Source organism: Monodon monoceros, unplaced genomic scaffold (assembly GCF_005190385.1).
Source record: "Monodon monoceros isolate NGI ecotype Baffin Bay Population unplaced genomic scaffold, NGI_Narwhal_1 Super_Scaffold_2, whole genome shotgun sequence".
NCBI classification, from domain to species: domain Eukaryota; kingdom Metazoa; phylum Chordata; class Mammalia; order Artiodactyla; family Monodontidae; genus Monodon; species Monodon monoceros.
The window spans coordinates 86023729-86047269 of record NW_021703776.1 but is presented as its reverse complement, the minus strand read 5'-3'; the positions used below and the strand labels follow the sequence as shown (position 1 = coordinate 86047269).

At 38.5% G+C, this 23541-nt stretch overlaps 1 protein-coding gene across 3 annotated transcripts in view; it reads right to left on the bottom strand.

Moving 5' to 3' along the window:
- The window catches only part of EXOC4 (exocyst complex component 4), an 827540-nt gene that overhangs the window by 318440 nt on the left and 485559 nt on the right, over nucleotides 1-23541 (bottom strand). Inside the window, exons 11-12 of one of the 3 annotated variants that reach the window (XR_003795333.1) lie at nucleotides 13738-13806; nucleotides 10055-10731 (exon numbers count right to left, since the gene is read on the bottom strand). The exons of the other annotated variants lie outside the window; for them this stretch is intronic. The gene's annotated coding sequence lies outside the window, so the exon portion shown is untranslated. Of the gene's footprint in view, nucleotides 1-10054; nucleotides 10732-13737; nucleotides 13807-23541 lie in introns of those variants that run through there. 3 annotated transcript variants of the gene reach the window in all.

The following is a 23541-nucleotide window of genomic DNA, read 5'->3' as shown; positions in this document are numbered from 1 at the left end:
AATTTACAAGCAGCTCATGCAGCTCAATATCAAGAAAACAAACAACCCAATCCAAAAATGGGCAGAAGACCTAAATAGACATTTCTCCAAAGAAGATATACAGATTGCCAACAAACACATGAAAGAATGCTCAACATCATTAATCATTAGAGAAATGCAAATCAAAACTACAATGAGGTATCACCTCACACCAGTCAGAATGGCCATCATCAAAAAATCTAGAAACAATAAATGCTGGAGAGGGTGTGGAGAAAAGGGAACCCTCTTGCACTGTTGGTGGGAATGTAAATTGATACAGCCACTGTGGAGAACAATATGGAGGTTCCTTAAAAAACTACAAATAGAACTACCATACGATCCAACAATCCCACTACTGGGCATATAACCTGAGAAAACCATAATTCCAAGAGAGTCGTGTACCACAATGTTCACTGCAGCTCTATTTACAATAGCCAGGACATGGAAGCAACCTAAGTGTCCAAAGACAGATGAATGGATAAAGAAGATGTGGCACATATATACAATGGAATATTACTCAGCCATAAAAGGAAACAAAATTGTGTTATTTGTAATGAGGTGGATGGACCTAAAGTCTGTCATACAGAGTGAAGTAAGTCAGAAAGAGAAAAACAAATACCGTATGCTAACACATATATATGGAATCTAAAAAAAAAAAAAAAGAAAAATAAAGGTTCTGAACAATCTAGGGGCCGGACAGGAATAAAGATGCAGATGTAGAGAATGGACTTGAGGAGATGGGGAGGGGGAAGGGTAAGCTGGGACGAAGTGAGAGAGTGGCATGGACTTACATATACTACCAAATGTAAAACAGATAGCTAGTGGGAAGCAGCTGCATAGCATAGGGAGATGAGCTGGGTGCTTTGTGACCACCTAGAGGGGTGGGATAGGGAGGCTGGGAGGGAGAGGCAAGAGGGAGGAGATATGGGGATATATGTATATGTATAGCTGATTCACTTTGTTATAAAGCAGAAACTAACACACCATTGTAAAGCAATTATACTCCAATAAAGATGTTTAAAAAAAAACTAAAATAAATAAAGGCTGTGAGTTGGAATGACATCAAAAAAAAAAAAGTAAACATGTAATGTGAGAAACATTTCCTTACTATTTGCTACCTTACCATGAACTACAGAGCAATAATATGCCTTTAGGGGAGCTGACATAATGTTTTTAAAATAGAAATTTTTTCCTATTATAGCAGTTAGAAATTTTCTTTTCTTTTTAATTGAATGAAAGATTCTTTAAATTCCACAGTGCTTTACAATTTTCAAAAGTGTCACACACATGATTTCATAGAATCCCATCATAACCCTTTTTCCCCTGACCCTATATTGTCCCTCCCCCTCTCCTCTCCCCTCTGGTAGCCACTAGTCTGTTCTCTAGCAGATCTATAAGTCTGTTTCTTTTCTGTTTTATTCACTAGTTTGTTGCATTTTTAGACAGAAAATTTCTATTAAATAATTAGAAAACAGAAAAGAAAGAAGTAAACATATTCATTCAACAAATATGTGTTGAAGGGATATATTCTCTGCCAGATATGTGGCTCTGGACATGGGCTAGACAATGGTGGAAAAGACCAGCTTGAATCCTTTCTCATAAAACTTCCATTTGAGAGGGAGACAATCAAAACCAAGTAAAGAGATCAATAAAATAATTCTGTACTGTGATAAGTATCTCAAATTTACAAAAATAAATAGATAAAAATTAACAGGAGGCAACAGCTCTAAAACAAACCACAATTTTGGTCTATTTTATTCTGGCCTACTTAAAAATGTCTAAGTGTTTGTTAACAGTTGTAATCATATACCACTTTATATCCTATTTCTTTCATCTAAAGTTGTCTCATGAACATTTTCTATATCATTAAACATGCCATATGAATATAAATGTAGTAATAGTTTTTATTATTAAATATGCTAAAGAATATGCTAACATTTACAGGGTACTGTATACAAGGTACTTTCTATATGCTAGGTCATTTAATCTTCATTAACAAGCCTATAAGATAGGTTCTTCTACTATCCTCATTTTATAGACACAAAATAAGACAGTAAGTTTAACTAACTTATTAAAGATTACATAGTTAATTTAAAGCAATATCTAAGATTCAAGCCAGGCAGTTGGACTCACATCTAAGCTCCTACCAGAGAATTAAACTACATTGTCTCAATGGCTGCATAATATTCCATCACTCTTATTTGGTACTTGGTGCTCAAACTTTTTGTAGGGTAAAAATGAAAACAAGGTAAAAAAAATATGGAGTGACAATGGAAGCAACAAGTAGAGAAAAAAAAAAGCAGAGAGGTAGAAAAAGGTTTTTGTTGGGATGTCTAAATAAAATGGGTCAGGAGGGAAGAGGAAAATAAGCTTTTGAAAATTATCCCCTAGGCAAATTTCTAAAAATATTTAATCCAGAAGTGGTTGTGTATTCAGAATCACTTTTTTTAAAGTAAAGGAACAAGGACTTCCCTGGTGGTCCAGTGGGTAAGACTCCACGCTCCCAATGCAGAGGACCTGGGTTTGATCCCTGGTCAGGGAACTAGATCCCGCATACCACAACTAAGAAGTCCGAGTGCTACAGCTAAAAGATCCCACGTGCCGCAACTAAGACCCAGCACAGCCTAAACAAATAAATAAATATTTAAACTAAAGGAACAAGTGCTTATTATGTATTACTTTCACGGTGAAAGCATCAACTAGAACCTTCCCAACATTTGAGATGGTGGGCAATATGCCGCAAAGAATTCAGCCATCAAATGTGTCCAGGTTTAGCTACATTTGCAATTCCTTGGCCTCAGCTAATCCAAAGGGTACACAGAATCTTCTGAGGGCCTTCACACAATCTTATAAGAGTGACAGACCCAAATCAACAATCAGCACTGGTTTTACTTGCTGTAAGTTCTATTATACATGCAGCAGAGATTCACATATGCAAAGGCAACAGTGGTGGAATAATATACAACCATTTGTAATATTAACAACTATTAATAATAATTCACACCAAAGCTCTAGTTCCACCTGTGACTCCTCATCTTACTGTCCAATGCTCTTGGGTGTATATGTTTTATTCAATACTCTTCCATCCCCACACCCTAGCATCACTATCATTAATTAGATTTACATTTATTGAGTAAAGATCACACTTCACACATTTCATTTTCCCCTAGACAGTCTTTTTTTTTTTTTAAGCTTCAAGTAAAAGTGATCCTCTATTAATAGAGTTAAGCGCTTGTGCTTTGAAATCAGACTGTCCTGGATTCAAATCTTGGCTCCATCACTCACTTCTGATTTCAAACCTAGGTGGTGGGGTGGGGTATGTGCAGAAAGTTTATTATATTATTTCCTGTGCCCAGGGAGTCTTCTGCAGTGCTCTGTACACAGCAGGTGCTCAATGAATATCTGCATATTATATTCCTCCGTATCTAAATTTCCTCTGTGTATTTAACCAGATCTAATTCTCTTCTACATTTATTTTTTTCTTTTTGCCTCTAGGAAATATATATCTGGCAGATGTTTGACAGCTACGTATCGGCAGTGAATGAAATGATGTTGGTACATAATTTGGTTCTAAAGTTTATAAAGTGCTTTGAGCTGACAGAAATAGTGCAAATGAAGACTGTAAATGGACATAAAACATGAAATATCTGTCTCACTAACCTATCTTCTCTCCTTAGATTTCTCTCTCTCAAACTAGGAATTCCTCTGTTTTTGTCCTTTCCCTAAAAGGCAGACATACCAACCTTATACGCAGCAGTCAGAAACAGGGTGGCTCTGATTTATTTAGGACTTCCAGCATCAAGGCACAAAAATGTCAAAGTAGCTCAAAACCAAAGATTAGGCTCATTCACCTAATGTGGATAGCTTGTTCATCAAGGCCCGGTAAATGGACAGTGATACCTGCCAACAGTGGCCACAAGGAGCAATGGACGAATTACGGCAGCCATACGGTTTTGAGCTGTTTCGTGGTTCTGTAAATGATGGGATCTAATTCCCAAAACGATCCCATTTCTGAGAGAAGTTCATCCACTACCTTCCTCTGGAGCTTTGATGCATGACATGTCACAGTGCTTCTGAGTGGGCTTCTGCCAGTGGTGCAAAAACTGATGACATGAAACAGGTACCAACAATGGCACAGCTGCTAATGGGTGCATTTAAATCAACGTCTATTCTTCCCATGCCATCAGGCAAAGCCCCTTTTACTGCTCTAAAACAAATACAGCTTAATTTTATTTCCTGCCTGGCTTTGTATAATCTTGACATGTCCTCAGTCAAACACGACCCAGTCCCTCAATCAGGCCCTATTTTTCTGGAGATGGGAAAACTAGAGAAAGCTAAAGTAATTATTGAAAACTCATAAGCAGCAGCTTCAGCCTAATTACCTTGACTTTCTTTTTAAATTTTTTCTATCGATTGTCTCTTGTTAATATACAAGTATTGACCAAGCGGATAGAGCCTGGTGCTACTGTGATAAGAACAGATGCCGTTGGGAAGCAAAATGTAATTAGGAGACCCAATATTTCTGCTCTTCTTTTTCAGAAGCACACACGTACAGCACAGACTTTGGTTGGAGGCCCTCTTAAGAATCACCAGCAGCATCTACACAGCCAGAATCTTTGTTTGATGCCTTTGCTGTCTGTTGTGCCTTTGCCACCAGGGGGCAGCTGGGAAAAAGAAAAACAACCCCTTTTTCTTTGTTCCTCTTCTAATGTTAAAATAATATATTTCCCTTATTTTCAGCACATAATCTACTAGAACTCCCAGGTCAACAATTCCAGGGGGACAAGCAACCCAGGAATGAAGGTGACATCCTTTGGAGATGCGTGTGTTGTCTTTTAAATGCTGTTGTATTGAAAGTTTTGACTTGAAAACACCTACGTAATATTGGGTGAGCTGCCCTGAATATTAATGTATCATTGACAAATGCTTTTATCAGTTCCTGATTCCTTTGTCAGGGAGGAATGTGAACTTTTCTTGCTGTAGAATATGAAACTCGCTTAAAAAATAATTATTTCTCAAGCACTTTACACTTTTCAATTTCTCATATATCTAAGTTTTCAAGAGCATTAATAATGTGTTGCAGGTTGAAAGTCTTAAATTGCTATTGAGGTCTACCTCAATATAAGCAAACACAATTTAGTAACATTGGGTGGAAATCAGTTTTCTTAGGAGACAAGAAAACCCTGATATATCAGGGTGTCATGTTGCATTCTGCTTTATTTCATCTTTTAAATCAACTCTATGAGAAAATCAATAAAGCAGGAGCAGTTAGCGATGCTAAAAGTAATCAGAAATATCTAAAAGGGGCAGTTCTCAAAAAATAAACCTTGGTCACAAATTCTATTACATATTTCAAAAGGAAAGAAGCATTCTTTTTTCTTTTTGCGGTACGCGGGTCTCTCACTGTTGTGGCCTCTCCCCTTGCAGAGCGCAGGCTCCTGACGCGCAGGCTCAGTGGCCATGGCTCACGGGCCCAGCCGCTCCGCGGCACGTGGGATCTTCCCGGACCGGGGCACGAACCCGTGTCCCCTGCATCGGCAGGCGGACTCTCAACCACTGCGCCACCAGGGAAGCCCCGAGGCTTCATTTTTTTAAAATGTTATATTTAAGGCATATCTTTAAATGTATTTGAAATGACCATCAGAAGAACAGCAGGACTGTAAAGAGAGCAGTGTGTAAAGAGAGGCTTTAGCATCCTTACATCAGCTCAGGCCTCAGATGGAGAGGGACAAACCAGTGTTGACAAGGGAAAACCTGTATTTAGAAAGACAATGGTGGGAAGAGACACCGACACTGCTGGGAAGATACTATTGAAGACAAAGGGAAAGGCAGACAAAACGAAAGAAAAAAGCAGAGTCATCTTCCAGAAACTGTCTTATTGACAACCTAGTCAAGGTACAATGGAAAGAGCTATGGATTTGTTGTCACATGACTTGGACAAAGTCCCAGCTCCACTATTTACTATGTATGTGACTGTTTCAACTCAGGATTCTTTCAGCTACAAGTAAGAGAAAACTGGCTAAAAGTGGTAAACAGGGTTTTACTGTAAGAAACAGAAACCAGTATAGTTATTTCAAGCAGAAAGGGAGAAATTTGGTACTTGTGGTATCACAGGAAGGGATGGCGGAGCTGGATTGAAGTTGTGTTTCCAGGAATTATTTGAAAGTAACACTAAACAACTGACCCCACCAGGAACTACTAAACCTGTCCCTATTAGGAAAGTGAGGAATTAAGAGGCTGCCCAGGCTACAATCGCCTCTTGATAGCCATGAAATTAGTCAGTGGTTTTTAACATTGTTGCAAAAATACCAACATCTCCATTCTTGCTCCCAGAAAACAGCCAAGCCTCAAAAAATAACCTTCACCTCAGTTTCCCCTTCCAAATGTCACATGAATGCACCTAATATGAAGAACCTAATTCATCCCCTGAATTCTGAGGCAGGGAGATCAGAAATGCACTCCTGAGGGCACACCAAGGGAAGGTGGGAATGTTTTCTGAGTGCCAAACCACCAGGTTCACAAGTAGATTAAACAATAAAAATAACGACTGGAATTCAGGACAAGAATTCCAAAGGCAGGGCATTTTCAGAATTAATTCAGTGTTAATTCAGTGTCTTTACAATATCATTAAGGACTCAGGGTCTTTCCATTTTTCTATTCTTTAGCATCAGAGGCTTGTCCCTTTTCGATGGCAAACCGGCTGCCGCAGGTAACACAGGCACTTTGGACACTGTTGACGGAAACAAATGGGCTTATTTCTTTCTATTATCTTTCAATCAAACAGAACCTTTCCCCAGATGCCTCCGCAGACTTTCTCTCAGACTTTCTGAACAGAACTGTATTATTTATCCCATGGCCCAGACCATCACTGGTGAAAGAAACAGCATTAACATGACTGGCCTATAGATAAATCATGATGTACTCTGAGAGGCAGGAAAAAAGACCCTTCCCTGAGAACATGGCCTTGCAAGAGAAGAAAAATTAGCATTTGACAGCCAGCAAGAAGGCGGGTGGGCAATCCTGAGGTGCAGCAAGCTGTTTATCTCCAACTCTCATTGTCGTACTTTCCTCAATTCTAACACAAGTATGTTAACATCTCCCTCCTCATCTAACAGGGCCATCATTACTATGGTACCTATGCCTATGATTTAACAGGGCCATCATTTCTATGGTAACCTATGCCTATGATTTAATAGGGCCATCATTCCTTATGTACCCTACGCCTATGATCCAAGAGGGCCATCGTTCCTGGAAGATCACATGAAGTGACATATGTAAAACCTCTACAGACAACGTGATAGGTTATCATCATTAGCACATGGGGGAGTGAAAAAGGAGACTTTTGTTCTCAGAAAGTACCACCCTGTCTGGATAGCGTTCATTGAAAGGGCAAATAATTGTCTTGAGGAAAAGCAGTTTGCTGAGATGAGTGTTTTCCAAGCATTTTATACTGTCATTATGGAAAAGAGGGCTGGATTCTATCTGAAGGAAGACAATCAATAAACCATGAAACTGCCCAACATTATCGGAGTGCTTCCAGAGACAGAACTTTTGTCGCTCGGTTGATGAAGCAACCATGTTTATGAAGCATGTTAAGCGTTATCCCAGCAGGCAATAATGGATCCAGAGCCTGAAGTTGAGAGGACAGGGCTTATTATTAATGCACATGCTAATATCCATGCAGGTTTGATATATAAAATTTGTGGATAATTGCAAATTTCAAAGTCCTAGAGTTTTCAAAGGGTCATACCTGTTGCTTAAAGGGTACAAGCTAATGCATATCAATTCTTCCTACCAAGTTCAAGCTCTTTTTTGTACACTCAGTGGAATTTCATTTCCTATGGTTGGATGAGGGTAGCAAGGACTACTGCCTATTAATATGCTCATAGTATCCTTCTGTTTGCGAAAATTAATTCACTGAATCGAATTACACTATAATATGAAATATTATTATAGAATTGATCTCATAAATTGATGGAACTTTTCAAAGGAATTTCCCTTAATATTCTCATTTATTTACTCTTAATTTTACTGCATTAGAGTCCTACACCCTCAAGTACAATGAGCCATTATATAGGTTTCTCAGCCCCACAGTAACATTAAAGATGCAATTATATACACTGGCTGTGCCTAGAATTTTGTCATACAGATGTTACGAGGTGAGAAGAAGTTTGACCTGTAGAATATTACCCTCCTGAAATGACAGAGAAGTAGTACAGGAAGGCTAATTTGTTATATGGTAGCCGTGTGATGAGCCAACTTGGCTAGGCTAACCTGCATTTCTCTGAATTCCCTTCCCTATGTGTTTCTGGTTAAAACGGGCTACAAGAGACATCCTTGCTTGAGATTTGAGGGGTGGAAGTGAAGCAGTATTCACTGTGTCTTATAGATTCAAGAGGTTGGGCTCTTAATGCTGATGCTGGTTCAACCCCTTGGCCTGGGACACTGTTGGGCCCACAACTCCTCCACCTTCCCCTTGGACCCTCGTACAGCTTCTTTGACTCCTGTGCCAGGTGTGTCTTTAGCTCAGTGATGAAGGGGGGCACCTTCTCCTGCAGAACACTCATATCATCAGAGTTGGAGACAGTGAGAACTCACACAAATTCCAGCCTATTCTCGTAAGTTCCAGCTTGTCCGCATTATCCCTTACTTTATAACCCTCTCTCCTCCTTCCTATCTGCCCTGCAGACTTCAAATTACAGTAAGAGGTGTAAAGAAACTGTCTAAGCAGAGCCCACAACTGCATAAGATCAAGTCCCTGTAACAAATTTTTTATTACATGTGTGTTTTTATATAATACACACACATACCTACACATGCTTCTGCTTTTCTGATTGAACACCAGTAATTTAATGCCATAATTAATTTGTTGGAATATCATTTCATGGCATAGTGTGCATAAAGATCTTTATTTTGAAGAGAAATGACTAAAGGTAAGCTTTTTTTTCTTAAGTTCCTACAATCCAGTAGTTGACAGATGTGTGGAACCATTAAGAAATGAAGACCTAAGGCTTAAAGAGGCAAGAAAGATTACTACACATTTAAGAGACATTTCCATTTGAAAAAGTTCAAAACTAAGTTTTAGCATTAAAAGCTAAACCTCATTATCTGCTAAATTTTGCTTTCAAAACTTCTTATTCTCCCATCATTCTAGAAAGCTTTGGCATTGCTATATTTGAAATGTTGATTTTTTCAAAACACACACATTAGAGAAAATGATAAAATGAAAATAGCATTAACAATATGTTAAATATGTAGATCTCTATGAGGGGGGTTAAGAGCAGCATCTATTGTGCAAAGGGATCAAGTAACAAAAGTCTTCCAAAGAAAAATTAGCCAACACTCATATATATGGTTCTACAATGAAATTTCACTAAAAGCACAAGCCTATTTTATGAGTTTTAGATGTAATATTTTACCTCAATAACGATTCTATAGGAAAACTCTATGATCACCTCCTTTGTACTGATGAGGAAACGACGACAAGAGCAAGAACTTTCCTAGGATCCCCTAATAGGAAAGTAGCAGGACAAGGCTTTTTGCCAACTCCTGAACTCATACTCTCAGCCAAAATGCCATGCTACAATTTTTAAAATTTAAACAAAATGTTTAGAAATAGAAATACTGCTTATAATAATCAATTACTCAACATGTAATGCCTCTTATCTCAATGCCTTACTCAGATTCCCTAACTGAACCATCTAGTTTAGTTTCCTCTGATCAGAATGTAAGCTTCCTGAGGCCGAGTCCCTATCTTCAAGACACTTCAAGATATTTCAGAGTCACATGCATATAGACATGCCTTTTATGAATCAATGGTTTGTGGTATTTAAGTGCCAACTGGTATAAGCCTCTTGATGGCATATACTGTATCTTCTACTTCCTTACATCCTCTCAACTACACACAGTGCTTTACTCTTCAAAGAGCCGATATTCAATGAAGCCCTGTTAATTTTAATAGTCAACTGCTTTTTAATCCGGCAATGTAAGGCTGAAAACGAAGACAAAAACATATTTTTTCACTGAAAAAAATCTATAAAAGTGATATACAGACTCATTCACCAAATTGCTTAACTCTACAACAAAGGCGTCCTATGTTGAAGCTTAAAGGTCATTTCAGAACAAATCCAAGAAAGTATCATAAACAATAGCTAGAAGATGTATAGAACTTGTTTTTGTTACTCAAGGAAGCAATACAGATTCAAAATAATAAAGACTGCAAAAGGGTTTTGATAAATTAAAAGTACACATTCATCATTGAGAAAAAAAGACAAGGTAGGCTGACGTCTCAAAGTTCAATGTTGATCTTTCACAAACTGTCTTTTGTTTGCCCTGTTAGAAAAAGCATAGTCCTGTACTACAATGGGTATTGTTACAAGACAGGAGAGGAGGAGTGTCAGGTCTCAGAGGACCACATGTAGTTTGCATTTATATTTTTCTGTATAGTCTAGATGGCACTTTTAGATCTCAGGTTTGGTTTCAGTCTTCATCTGGACCAGGTAGCTTTGTTCTCTTCCCCACCTACAAACTGTCAAAACAAGCCATATATTTCATAAATGTGTTCCACATATAAAAAGGAAAACTAGTCCAGAGCATTTTCATCTCAGTTACGGGGGAAGAATTCAGACGGAATGGAAGTAACAATGTCGAGATGGAAGGCAACTTCCAGGCAGGTTGGCTCAGATGGTGCCTAAGCTCCTTTCTGCAGTATCCCTGGAGACACAAGTAACATTATCTTCAAATCAGAAGAAGCTAATAGTTAAAACAATTTCTAATAATTACTACTTTAGAAAAAGATTTTAAGTTATGTTCTACTACAATGATGTTCTCAAAACACCAAAAATGCATATCCAAAATTATCTATGCGAAACAGGTCATAGTGATTGGAACAGCACAGCTTTCACAGAAATTCAGAGCCTGTAGTTAATCTCTGCCGAATGCCTTGTAGCAGGAAGCTCAAATAGCAAGAAGCTATCAGTTTGTCATTCCATTATCCACACCTTCAAGTATAAAGCTCATTCTGCTAAGAATTCTTGTCTTTTAAAATGTTGCACTAAGCATTATACTGTTTCCCAGTAATGCTAACCACAAAGGTAATGATGCTGTACGTTTAATTTTTCCAGCCTTCATGTGTCTGCCAGCATTACAGATGAGTCATTAACAGTCTCAAATAGACTGACATTGTTTGCTACTGCTGAGAAATCTCATTTCTTTCAAGACAGCAGGAGGACAGTTTGGGTTTGATAATGGAGACGCACAGAAAGCACGCAGAGTTAAAAGAATCTAAAACTATACTAGTCCAACCTTCTAGGTTATTTATTTTGTCACTGAACTCAAAGGCTGAATGGCATATTTCATCAAAAGGTCCAGGCTGGGAAGATAGGCTCCAGCCTACAGAAAACATGGCAATTGTCGCTAACAACAACAACAGATTTGAAAGACCTCATCTTTCCCTGGCATGATTCAAAATACAGAACAATTTGCTAGACAAAGGCCCAGGATATGCCATGCATCGCAACTGGCCAGAAAGGCATCTTCGAAGGTACAAACACACTCTGGTTAAATTATATCCAAGCAACCAGAAACCTTAAGCTACTTCGATCCATGTTGACTTTGGAAGTCAAATAACATGAGAAGAATCAACACAGCCTAGAACTTTTATGGCAAAAATCCTCCTTCCAAAGAGCTTCAGAAAAACTTAGTAAGCTTCGTAAGGTAGAACATTTATACAAGAAAAGGAATGTCAGAAAAAAAGCTTAGCGGTGAGGGAACAGCAAAACAGCCCAGTTTAGCTGAAGCATATAATCTTGTAGAAGAGAAATGGGGATAGACTGAAAATGCTGGCAGGGACCTATTATCAAATGCCTAGAATTTCTTGATAATTGTATTCAATTATAGTCAATAAAGATCCGTAGAAGGTTTAAAAGATAGTGAAAGGATTGGAACTGAGCCTGAAAATGAAAATAACAGCACTGAGTAGGACACAGGAAAGACCAGCTAATGGACTATTGCAATTGTCCATATGCAGCCAGAACAAGATTAATGACTGTGGAAGTATTAAAAGAATAGCAAACCAAAGAGCAGGTCCTAGAATAAAATCTGTAAGATTTAGATGATAACTGATAGTGGCAAAAGGAAAGATAAATATTATGCTTGTGGCATACATGGCTGAAAAAACAGAAGCTAGAAAGAAAAAGAACAATTCCAGCAAGATGAAAAGCTCTTTTTTGGACATGAGTGACAATGGCATATGTAGCTAAAGATGTCTAGAAGGCAGTTTATAATGAGGATTCTGGATTTAGGGAGAGAAAGCAGAGTAATATTACATAAATATAATGGTAAAGCAGGGATATAAGATCTCTGGTCTAGATTATATAGACTAGAAGACCTATTTAGGTTAATACTTCAGGAATAGGAAAGAGAAAGCAGGCAAAAGAGGACAGAGAAAATGAGCAGTCACAAAGGTAGGAGATAAATACAGGGCACAGTTCCAACTGTGAATATTCATGAGCTTAAGGAAAAGGGTTTTACCTATCTTGAACTAATAAGACAAGGAGAAAACACTGGGGAGAGAATCTGTTGGATTTAACAATTAGGGGGTTATTAGAGTGATCATTAAGACCAGTGGTTCTCAACCCTGGCAGAATCAGAATCTTCCAGGAAGATTTTTAAAAATATCAATAGGGAAGCATATCACTGACCAATTAAATCAGAAATAGTCAGGGTGGTTCCCAGACATCTGTAGTTTTTAAAAGCCATCCAAGATGATTCAAATGCAGCCAGGTTTGAAAACCCCTGTTCTAGACAAAATGATGAAGTAAGAATACATGGAAAGAAAGAGGAGGAAGAGGAAGAGAAAGAGGAAGAGGAAAAGGATGGGGAAGGAAAAGAGGAAGATGAGGCAGAAAGAGAAAAGAACAGAGTTGGTGGGTGGTAGAGAAAAGGAGCACAGTCTACTCTATGGATAAACCTGGTGTACAAAGGAGGGCAGTGGGTTTTTTTTTGCGGTACGCGGGCCTCTCACTGTTGTGGCCTCTCGCGTTGTGGAGCACAGGCTCCGGACGCGCAGGCCCAGCGGCCATGGCTCACGGGCCCAGCCGCTCCGCGGCATGTGGGATCTTCCCGGACCGGGGCACGAACCCATGTCCCCTGCATCGGCAGGCGGACTCTCGACCACTGCGCCACCAGGGAAGCCCGAGGGCAGTGTTTTGAGAAGATCTCAAGTCGGGAGGTTTCCTGAGGATAAGGAGAGACTGAGCACGTTTGTAGGTAAAGGGAATGAGACCAGTAGACACAGAGAAAATAAACATCCTATGCGCATGGAGAGAGGGTTGGGCTGGGGTGCAAAGGGAACAATAAAGCAAGATTCTGGAAAATATGAGAGAGAGGAAACAAATAAAAGCACAAATGGAGAGCTAAACTCAGTGGCGAAAGAAGATTTATTTCTCATAGAAAGGAATAAAGGAAGAGAAGTAAGATGAAGATAAAGAGAAATTTTTGAGGTAGAATGGAGCAGGGCCATGCTAAGAGAATCCTCTTCAGATGGTCTCAACAGGAAGATTAACAGGGGAGAACTTGGGGTTTCAAGAAGTAGAGAAGGACCACAACATCCCAAAAGGTAAAGCACTTAAGATCCCATTTAACTGAGGCAGGTAAACAATCTTTGAATGTAAGTAATCAGATTTCTTATGAGAAAAGCCAGGAAGATGACTGGATTACATGGAGAGGACTCAGATAAACTTGTGAATCGTCAACCGGGCTCGAATTAGAAGTCAGACACCAACTGCTCTGCAAAAAAAAGGAAAAAGACTGAATGAACCAAAGTTTCAACTGACATCTACATTAAGTCTCAGGAAAGTTAAAGGTCTGATCAAAGTTTGGCGTGATGAGTGGCTTTAAAGCAGTTGGCTAACACTAACCTACACTTTTACCTTCAAGAAATACTGACAATGAATTGAGAACCACAATTCGTTAAATCCCTTAAAATTTCAAAAAGTTGCATGAAATCAATACAGAAAAATTAGAATGTCAAGGAATCTCTGGATTTCTAGAAGGCATACAGAAACTAAAAGAAACTAGAAGACAGAACTCTAAATACAATTTTTCCAATAAATGGAGTCTAACAAAAACAATAAGAGATTATCTAAAGTTTCAACCTGATACCTATGTTGAAAAAAAAAAAGAATTATCATGAGATAAGTGAACTTCAAAGATTCCACTTACATTCTGCCAGGTCCTGTTTAAATAAAACGGAAAACCAATTTATGACCCATCACCATCTCCTTCCTTAATGTGATAATGACTGCACAGGCTTAAAAGGTTTAATTTTACATCCTTTCTAGTACTAGGGATGTTCCCATCAATAATTTGAGTTTTTAAGTGTCACCAACTCTCACCCTGGGCTGCTAACGGAAGCTGTCCCCATGATACAATGAAGCTCTCCTGGGGATAACAAACAACCTACCTGTACAAATTTGATCTGTCATGGGCGCTATTGTCTAGTGCTTGGCAAATGGTTTGTATAAAAATCCATATATTGAGTTGAGCAGAAATGAAATAAAGTCTGAGAAGTGACAGATTGTCAATTATGGAGTTGGTAAAATAGCCCTTTTAAAAAGTTGTTAACTTCGGCACTTTTTTGACTCTACAAATTTTATTTAAATATCATATTGCTCTGTCACAAGCCACGTCTTGAAAAATAGCAAAAACTATTTGGTGAAGAGGAGAAAAATAATTCTCTTAGGCAATTATTTCTCGGGACTTCACCTAAAATGAGTTAAAATTTGCATTTTAAATTCTATTTACGTGACATGTTTACAATAGAGGGCAAATAAAGCAACAATACCCGCCCCCTCTTATCAAATAACAGGTTACTTGTCTCTGTCATTTGCACAGTATCTTGGAGAATTAGAAGAGTCCCAATAGATCACTACAATATATCTACAGATATATGGTGGTTTCCAAACACTGAAAAGGAAGTCACCATAGACTTACAAAAATTAAAGCTTAGGGGGAGTTCCCCGGCAGTCCAGGGTTAGGGCTCCATGCTTCCACTGCAGGGGGCACGGGTCTAATCCCTGGTCAGGGAACTAAGGCCCCACAAAACTGCATGGCACAGCCAAAAAAAAAAAATAAATTAAAAAAAAAATTTAAAGCTTAGAGACAATAATAATTAAAAAATGACATTCACATTTGTCAAACGTAATGACAAAACCTCAATGTAGGATACTTAGACTTGGCAAGGAAAGCCAATAAGAGGAAAACACTCAGGTACATGGAATAACAACATACAAATTAACATGCAAAATGTGAGCTCTGATTTGCAGAATACTTTGATATAATTAACTCCTTGGTCCCTTACAAATACGCTAAGAGGTAGATAAAGCAAGCTTATTATTTTTTTGAGTTTATCCCAATACTTTATTTTTTTTAACTTTTATATTGGAGTATAGTCGATTAACAATATTGTGTTAGTTTCAGGTGTACAAAAAAGTGATTCAGTTATACATATACATGTATCTATTCATTTTCAAATTCTTTTCCCAATTAGGTTGTTACAGAATACTGAGCAGAGTTCCGGGATGCTATACAGTAGGTCCTTGTTGGTTATCCAACTTAAATATAGCGGTGTGTACATGTCAATCCAAAACTTCCTAACTATCCCTCCCCCCGACCCTATCCCAATACTTTGTTATGATTTTTTTAACATCTTTATTGGAGTATAATTGCTTTACAATGGTGTGTTGGTTTCTGCTTTATAACAAAGTGAATCAGCTATACATATACATATATCTCCATATCTCCACAAGACTCTTTTTGAATTATGCTTTTTTTAAGGGTATATGCCCAGTAGTGGCATTGCTAGGTCATATGGTAGTTCTATTTTTAGTTTTTTAAGGAACCTCCATACTGTTCTCCATAATGGCTGTATCAATTTACTTTCCCACCAACAGTGCAAGATGGTTCCCTTTTCTCCACACCCCCTCCAGCATTTATTGTTTGTAGATTTTTTGATGATGGCCATTCTGACTGGTGTGAGGTGATACCTCATTGTAGTTTTGATTTGCATTTCTCTGATGATTAATGGTGTTGAGCATTCTTTCATGTGTTTGTTGGCAATCTGTATATCTTCCTTGGAGAAATGTCTATTTAGGTCTTCTGCCCATTTTTGGATTGGGTTGTTTGTTTTCTTGATATTGAGCTGCATGAGCTGCTTGTAAATTTTGGAGATTAATCCTTTGTCAGGTGCTTCATTTGCAAATATTTTCTCCGATTCTGAGGGTTGTCTATTCGTCTTGTTTATGGTTTCCTTTGCTGTGCAAAAGCTTTGAAGTTTCATTAGGTCCCATTTGTTTATTTTTGTTTTTATTTCCATTTCTCTAGGAGGTGGGTCAAAAAGAATCTTGCTGTGATTTATATCATAGAGTGTTCTGCTATGCTTTGCTCTTAAGAGTTTTATAGTTTCTGGCCTTACATTTAGGTCTTTAATCCATTTTGAGTTTATTTTTGTGTACCGTGTTAGGGAGTGTTCTAATTTCATTCTTTTATGTGTAGCTGTCCAGTTTTCCCAGCACCACTTATTGAAGAGGCTGTCTTTTCTCCATTGTATATTCTTGCCTCCCTTATGGTCATCATAAGATGACCATATGTGCATGGGTTTATCTCTGGGTTTTCTATCCTGTTCCATTGATCTGTATTTGTGTTTCTGGGCCAGTACCATACTGTCTTGATTACTGTAGCTTTGTAGTATAGTCTGAAGCCCGGGAGCCTGATTCCTCCTGCTACTTTTTTCTTTCCCAAGATTGCTTTGGCTATTAGGGGTCTTTTGTGTTTCCATACAAATTGTGAAATTTTTTGTTCTAGTTCTGTGAAAAATGCCAGTGGTAGTTTGATAGGGATTGCATTGAATGTGTAGATTGCTTTGGGTAGTAGAGTCATTTTCACAATGTTGATTTTGCCAATCCAAGAACATGGTATATCTCTCCATCTATCTGTATCATCTTTAATTTCTTTCAGCAGCGTCTTATACTTTGCTGCATATAGGTCTTTTGTCTCCTTAGGTAGGTTTATTCCTAGATATTTCATTCTTTTGTTGCAATGGTAAATGGGAATGTTTCCTTAATTTCTCTTTCAGATTTTTCATCATTAGTGTGAAGGAATGCAAGAGATTTCTGTGCATTAATTTTGGATCCTGCTACTTTACCAAATTCATTGATTAGCTCTAGTATTTTTCTGATAGTGTCTTTAGGATTCTCTATGTATAGTATCATGTCATCTGCAAACAGTGACAGCTTTACTTCTTCTTTTCCAATTTGGATTCTTTTACTTTTTTTTCTTCTCTGACTGCTATAGCTAAAACTTCCAAAACCATGTTGAATAACAGCGGTGAGAGTGGACAACCTTGTCTTGTTCCTGATGTTAGAGGAAATGGTTTCAGTTTTTCACCATTGAGAATGATGTTGACTGTGGGTTTGTCACATATGGCCTTTATTATGTTGAGGTAAGTTCCCTCTATGCCTACTTTTGGAGAATTTTTATCATAAGTGGGTGTTGAATTTTGTCAAAAGCTTTTCCTGCATCTCTTTAGATGATCATATGGTTTTTCTCCTTCAGTTTGTTAATATGGTTTATGACACTGATTGATTTGCATATATTGAAGAACCCTTGCATTCCTGGGATAAAACCCACTCGATCATGGTGTATGATCCTTTTAATGTGCTGTTGGATTCTGTTTGCTAGTATTTTGTTGAGGATTTTTGCATCTGTGTTCATCAGTGATATTGGCCTGTAGTTTTCTTTCTTTGTGATATCTTTGTCTGGTTTTGGTATCAGTGTGATGGTGGCCTTGCAGAATGAGCTTGGGAGTATTCCTCCCTCTGCTATATTTTGGAAGAGTTTGAGAAGGATAAGTTTTAGCTCCTTTCTAAATGTTTGATAGATTTCGTCTATGAAGCCATCTGGCCCTGGGCTTTAGTTTGTTGGAAGATTTTTAATCACAGTCTCAATTTCAGTGCTTCTGATTGGTCTATTTTTATTTTCTATTTCTTCCTGGTTCAGTGTCAGAAGGTTGTGCTTTCCTAAGAATGTGGCCGTTTCTTCCAGGTTGTCCATTTTATTGGCATATACATGTTTGTAGTCATGTCTCATGATCCTTTGTATTTCTGCAGTGTCAGTTATTATTTCTCCTTTTCCATTTCTAATACTACTGATTTGAGTCTTCTGCCTTTTTTTCTTTGTGAGTCTGGCTAATGGTTTATCAATTTTGTTTATCTTCTCAAAGAACCAGCTTTTAGTTTTACTGATCTTTGCTTTGTATTCTTCATTTCCTTTTCATTTATTTCTGATTTGATCTTTATGATTTCTTTCCTTCTGCTAACTTTGGGGTTTTTTTGTTTTTCTTTCTGTAATTGCTTTAAGGTGTAAGGTTAGGTTGTTTATTTGCGATGTTTCTTGTTTCTTGAGGTAGGACTGTATTGCTATAAGCTTCCCTCTTAGAACTGCTTTTGCTGCATCCCATAGGTTTGGGTCCTCGTGTTTTCATTGTCATTTGTTTCTAGGTAGTTTTTAATTTCCTCTTTGATATCTTCACTGATCTCTTGATTACTTAGTAGTGTATTGCTTAGTCTCCATGTGTTTGTATTTTTCACAGATTTTTTCCTCTAATTGATATCTAGTCTCATAGCATTGTGGTCGGAAAAGATACTTGATACAATTTCCATTTTCTTAAATTTACCAAGGCTTGATTTGTGACCCAAGATATGATCTATCCTGGAGAATGTTCCATGAGCACTTGAGAAGTGTATTCTGTTGTTTTTGGATGAAATGTCCTATAAATATCAATTAAGTCCATCTTGTTTAATGTGTCATTTAAAGGTTGTGTTTCCTTATTTACTTTCATTTTGGATGTTCTGTCCATTGGTGAAAGTGAAAGTGTGGTGTTAAAGTCCCCTACTATGATTGTGTTACTGCCGATTTCCCCTTTTATGGCTGTTAGCATTTGCATTATGTATTAAGGTGCTCCTATGTTGGGTGCATAAATATTTACAATTGTTATGGCTTCTTCCTGGATTGATCCCTTGATCATTATGTAGGGTCCTTCTTTGTCTCTTGTAATAGTCTTTGTTTTAAAGTCCATTTTGTCTGATACGAGAATTACTACTCCAGTTTTCTTGTTCTTTTTTTGCGGTACACAGGCCCCTCACTGTTGTGGCCTCTCCCGTTGCGGAGCACAGGCTCCGGACATGCAGGCTCAGCGGCCATGGCTCACGGGCCCTGCCGCTCCGCGGCATGTGGGATCTTCCCGGACTGGGGCACAAACCCGTTTCCCCTGCATCGGCAGGCGGACTCTCAACCACTGCGCCACCAGGGAAGCCCTCTAGTTTATATATTTTTTAAAATAATATTTTAAATAAACTTATTTATTTTTAGCTTCATTGGGTCTTCATTGCTGCACATGGGCTCTCCCCAGTTGCATCGAGAGGGGGCTACTCTCATTGTGTTGCATGGGCTTCTCACCATGATGGCTTCTCTTGTTGCATAGCATGGGCTCCAGGCACGTGGGCTTCAGTAATTGTGGCACGCGGGCTCAGCAGTTGTGGCGCACATGCTCAGCTGCTCTGTAGCATGTGGGAACTTCCCGGACCTGGGCTCGAAACCGTGTCCCCTGCATTGGCAGGTGGATTCTCAACCACTGCACCACCAGGCGAGCCCTCATTTATATATTGTCTATGCTGCTTTCATGCTCCAATGATGCACTTGAGTAGTTGCAACAGAGGCTGAACGACATGCAAAACCTAAAGTATTTGCTAATTCCAAGTCTGGATTATTACAATAGCTTCTAAGGTCTTCTCCCTGCTTCTGTCCTTCTGCCTCCCCATATTCCATTCTCCACAAAGCAACCAGTGAAAATTTAAAATCCTGCTTTCCAATATGCTAGCCAGTAAGCACATGTTGCTACTCAAATTAAAATGTTATTAAACAAAAAATTCCGTTCCTTAGGTACATGAGCCCCAGTTCAAGTGCTCAATAGACACAAGTGGTTAGTGGCTACCTTACTGAACACTGCAGATTTTTTAAAAATTAATTAATTTATTTATTTTTGACTGCGTTGGGTCTTCATTGCTGCATGCAGGCTTTCTCTAGTTGTGGCAAGCGGGGGCTACTCTTTGTTGCGGTGCGCGGGCTTCTCATTGCAGTGGCTTCTCTTGTTGTGGAACACAGGCTCTAGGCGTGTGGGCTTCAGTAGTTGTGGCACGCAGGCTCAATAGTTGTGGCTCGCGGGCTTAGTTGCTCCATGGCATGTGGTATCTTCCCGGACCAGGACTCGAATCTGTGTACCCTGCATTGGCAGGCGGATTCTTAACCACTGCACTACCAGGAAAGCCCAACACTGCAGATTTTTGAACATTCCCATCATCACATAAAATTCTGTTGCTCAGCATTGCCTTAAAATCTAAGGTAATTTCCCTCTACTTCTCTAAACCCTCCAGTAACTTCTTTTTTTTTTTTTTTTTTTTTTTTTTTTTGCGGTACGCGGGCCTGTCCCGTTGTGGAGCACAGGCTCCGGACGCACAGGCTCAGCGGCCATGGCTCACGGGCCCCACCGCTCCTCGGCATGTGGGATCCTCCCGGACCGGGGCAGAAACCCATGTCCCCTGCATCGGCAGGCGGACTCTCAACCACTGCGCCACCAGGGAAGCCCCTCTTTTTTTATTCAATGTCAAAGTCTTGGCTGAGGCCTACTAAGATCATCTCCTACCCCCAGTGCCCCACCACTTCTCCGTCCCCATCTCCTCTCACTCTCTGCCTCACTGTGCTCTAATATGGGTCTTCACAGTGCTATCCAAATGCCACGCATGCACTCGTCTCAGGCACTCTGCACCCAGTGTTCCCTCTGTCTAAACACCTGTCTCCAAACATCTGCGGGAATCATACCCTCGCTTCCCTCGGCCTCTGCTCTGACAGCACTTCACAGAGGTCCCTTTCCTAACTTGCCCATCAGTCCACTTTATCTGTCCTTATGACACGTGTCACGGCTGGCCTATTATACCTATATTTTATGATTCACCAATAAAATGAGACCTATTAATAATTATTATTAATATCTGTGTTTCCCCACTGGAGTATGAGCTCCAAAAAGCAGGAATTTTTTCTGTTTTGATCTCTGACGTATCCCCAGAGACTAGAACAATGCCAGGTACACAGTAGGAACTCAATAAATATTTATTGAATGAATGAATGAGTGAATGAATAAATGGGAACACCCTTCAGAAGAGGCTCCATAAGAATTCAGATGTAAGAGGTTCTGCTTTGAAATCTGCCTCACTGACCTATCTTCCAGATGTGGGTTTAAAATTTTGTCTTTAATATGATACCACTTATATGTGGGATCTGAAATATAATACAAGTGAACTTACAAAATAGAAACAAACTCACAGACATAGAAAACAAACTTATGATTACCTAAGGGGAAAGGGGGTGGGGGAGGGATAAATTAGGAGTTTAGGATTAGCAGATACAAACTACTATATACATAAACAACAAGTCCTACTGTATAGCAAAGAGAACTATATTCAATATCCTGTAATTAACCATAATGGAAAAGAATATGAAAAAAAAAAAAAAATATATATATACAAACTCATATAACTGAATCACTTTGCTGTATACCAGAAACTAACACATTGTAAATCAATTATATTTCATTTAAAAAAATTTTTTTAAATTTTGTCTTTTACTTCCAGCAAACCTTAGTTTTGCTGAGATCTCTTTTCAGCTGACTTTGGAATCACTGTTAAAGTGAAATTTTCTCAACAGGTCCAATTGAGTCCTCTCTGCCCCAAGCTGTTCAACAAGAAAGGCTGTAAGACTGGAAATACCAGCTTGGGAAAACCAGATCTGACTTAGTAGCCCAAGGCCTCAGAGTAAATTTCCCAGCCCAAGGGCAAAATTTAGCATTGCTAAATCTGCCAGCCTGAGGTTCATTATTAATCATGATAATGGGGTTTTCAATTCTCACATAAGTTAGATTGGCACGACTAGTGATTACATGTAAGATTTTTTTGTTTTTATAAGTCAGGGTTTTGTTAATTTTGAATAAGTCATTATGGAAAGAAAGTAAACTTCTTTAGTAGTTCAAGATATTATTATTATATTATTAGCCATCAAGTCATACGGCTGCTCAGAGGGAGATACTATTTCTCTTGTTTTAAACTGTGTTCTGTTTCTCCACCCTAAACAACTCCTCCTAGGATTTAATGAAGGCAACACATAAGGAATGGAAAGGTGAATGCAACTGCTCAAGGTTTAGTAAAAGCTGCTACAGGGCCAGTTGGTACCAGCTGCAGCAGGGCTGACTTTGTTACGGACCACCTGGCCTCTTCTCCCTTCTTTTCTGTCCTATAAGACAGACTTTTTTTAAAACTTAAATCTTTATTTTATATTAGAGTATGGTTCATTTACGATGTTGTGCTAGTTTCAGGTGTACAGCAAAGTGATTCAGTTATATACATACGTATATCCATTCTCTTTCAGATTCTTTTCCCAAAGAGGTTATTACAGAATATTAAGTAGAGTTTCCTGTGGTATACAGTAGGTCCTTGTTGATTATCTATTTAATATATAGTCGTGTGTATATGTTAATCTCAAACTCCTGATTTATCCCCCCCACCTTTCCTAAAACAGACTTTTTATTTTTGCCAGATACCCCAATTCAGCTACTTTGATGGGCAACAGATAAGTAGCACAAATATATTCGCTCATCTGACAGCTTTCATCTTGCTAATCGGCAACGAATGAATTCCAAAGCAGGTAAATAATTTAAGATCACTAATGTAAACAGAGAAGTAACATTTCACTCATAAATAATACTCATAAGGAAAGGAATCTTTATTCTCTGAGGCATACACATAAAAGCAAATCTATGAGATGATCACTGACCTAGGAAAAGGTTAAGAACAGCTTAAATAATAAATGCAGAAGTAGAATTCAGACTGACATAAATTTATTTTTCCTGCTACTGCTTCCATATGGCAATAATCCAATCAGAGAAGCTGAATTTATGTGGTCAGGGCATAACTCAAAAGCCTGCTTGTTTAAAAATTCAACAATTTAGGGTAGTTGGGAGTAATGATATTATACACCACTCTGCATATTGAATGGCAGGGAGGGAAATTTTACATTGATTTTCACAGGAGAAACTTAAATGAACACTCTAGTAAAAATTAATGGATTATTTTCCCTTTCCCAGTGACCTTTAAAATGCTTAGAATTCAAGGTGATGTACCTAACAGTTATCACTTCTGCTTACTGCATCAGTTATATTATACCAAAGACCTAAAGTTTCAATAATGTTTCCAAATTGGCTACTGATAGAGACATGTAATTGCTCAAAGCAGAATCTAACGATAGCCAGCTTCCTTTTCCTTGTGAAAAGGATACATTTATTTCTTTTTTAACATTCCTCATTCTGCAGAATCTTGATTTTTTCCTAAAGGAGAAAGAAATTAACTATTTTCCTTCACT